Source organism: Sorex fumeus, unplaced genomic scaffold, assembly GCF_029834395.1.
Source record: "Sorex fumeus unplaced genomic scaffold, SorFum_2.1 ptg000063l, whole genome shotgun sequence".
NCBI lineage: Eukaryota > Metazoa > Chordata > Mammalia > Eulipotyphla > Soricidae > Sorex > Sorex fumeus.
Genome location: NW_026606120.1, coordinates 42,125,799 through 42,127,977, shown reverse-complemented (window position 1 = coordinate 42,127,977; position 2,179 = coordinate 42,125,799).

Sequence of the window (2,179 nt, the reverse complement as noted above, 5' to 3'; positions counted from 1 at the left end):
TGTCTCGGGGCTGTTTCTAGCTGCGCGTGCCCAGAGAGGAACCCAGGCCCTTGGGGGCGGGCTGTACCTGTTGGAATTGGAGCCGTTCAGCTTTGTTGCCCAGAGCTGGGCCTCTGTGCCCGTCCCACGCGGATCAGGGGGTGAAAACCGGCTGTCTCGGGGCTGTTTCTAGCTGCGCGTGCCCAGAGAGGAACCCAGGCCCTTGGGGGCGGGCTGTACCTGTTGGAATTGGAGCCGTTCAGCTTTGTTGCCCAGAGCTGGGCCTCTGTGCCCGTCCCACGCGGATCAGGGGGTGAAAACCGGCTGTCTCGGGGCTGTTTCTAGCTGCGCGTGCCCAGAGAGGAACCCAGGCCCTTGGGGGCGGGCTGTACCTGTTGGAATTGGAGCCGTTCAGCTTTGTTGCCCAGAGCTGGGCCTCTGTGCCCGTCCCACGCGGATCAGGGGGTGAAAACCGGCTGTCTCGGGGCTGTTTCTAGCTGCGCGTGCCCAGAGAGGAACCCAGGCCCTTGGGGGCGGGCTGTACCTGTTGGAATTGGAGCCGTTCAGCTTTGTTGCCCAGAGCTGGGCCTCTGTGCCCGTCCCACGCGGATCAGGGGGTGAAAACCGGCTGTCTCGGGGCTGTTTCTAGCTGCGCGTGCCCAGAGAGGAACCCAGGCCCTTGGGGGCGGGCTGTACCTGTTGGAATTGGAGCCGTTCAGCTTTGTTGCCCAGAGCTGGGCCTCTGTGCCCGTCCCACGCGGATCAGGGGGTGAAAACCGGCTGTCTCGGGGCTGTTTCTAGCTGCGCGTGCCCAGAGAGGAACCCAGGCCCTTGGGGGCGGGCTGTACCTGTTGGAATTGGAGCCGTTCAGCTTTGTTGCCCAGAGCTGGGCCTCTGTGCCCGTCCCACGCGGATCAGGGGGTGAAAACCGGCTGTCTCGGGGCTGTTTCTAGCTGCGCGTGCCCAGAGAGGAACCCAGGCCCTTGGGGGCGGGCTGTACCTGTTGGAATTGGAGCCGTTCAGCTTTGTTGCCCAGAGCTGGGCCTCTGTGCCCGTCCCACGCGGATCAGGGGGTGAAAACCGGCTGTCTCGGGGCTGTTTCTAGCTGCGCGTGCCCAGAGAGGAACCCAGGCCCTTGGGGGCGGGCTGTACCTGTTGGAATTGGAGCCGTTCAGCTTTGTTGCCCAGAGCTGGGCCTCTGTGCCCGTCCCACGCGGATCAGGGGGTGAAAACCGGCTGTCTCGGGGCTGTTTCTAGCTGCGCGTGCCCAGAGAGGAACCCAGGCCCTTGGGGGCGGGCTGTACCTGTTGGAATTGGAGCCGTTCAGCTTTGTTGCCCAGAGCTGGGCCTCTGTGCCCGTCCCACGCGGATCAGGGGGTGAAAACCGGCTGTCTCGGGGCTGTTTCTAGCTGCGCGTGCCCAGAGAGGAACCCAGGCCCTTGGGGGCGGGCTGTACCTGTTGGAATTGGAGCCGTTCAGCTTTGTTGCCCAGAGCTGGGCCTCTGTGCCCGTCCCACGCGGATCAGGGGGTGAAAACCGGCTGTCTCGGGGCTGTTTCTAGCTGCGCGTGCCCAGAGAGGAACCCAGGCCCTTGGGGGCGGGCTGTACCTGTTGGAATTGGAGCCGTTCAGCTTTGTTGCCCAGAGCTGGGCCTCTGTGCCCGTCCCACGCGGATCAGGGGGTGAAAACCGGCTGTCTCGGGGCTGTTTCTAGCTGCGCGTGCCCAGAGAGGAACCCAGGCCCTTGGGGGCGGGCTGTACCTGTTGGAATTGGAGCCGTTCAGCTTTGTTGCCCAGAGCTGGGCCTCTGTGCCCGTCCCACGCGGATCAGGGGGTGAAAACCGGCTGTCTCGGGGCTGTTTCTAGCTGCGCGTGCCCAGAGAGGAACCCAGGCCCTTGGGGGCGGGCTGTACCTGTTGGAATTGGAGCCGTTCAGCTTTGTTGCCCAGAGCTGGGCCTCTGTGCCCGTCCCACGCGGATCAGGGGGTGAAAACCGGCTGTCTCGGGGCTGTTTCTAGCTGCGCGTGCCCAGAGAGGAACCCAGGCCCTTGGGGGCGGGCTGTACCTGTTGGAATTGGAGCCGTTCAGCTTTGTTGCCCAGAGCTGGGCCTCTGTGCCCGTCCCACGCGGATCAGGGGGTGAAAACCGGCTGTCTCGGGGCTGTTTCTAGCTGCGCGTGCCCAGAGAGGAACCCAGGCCCT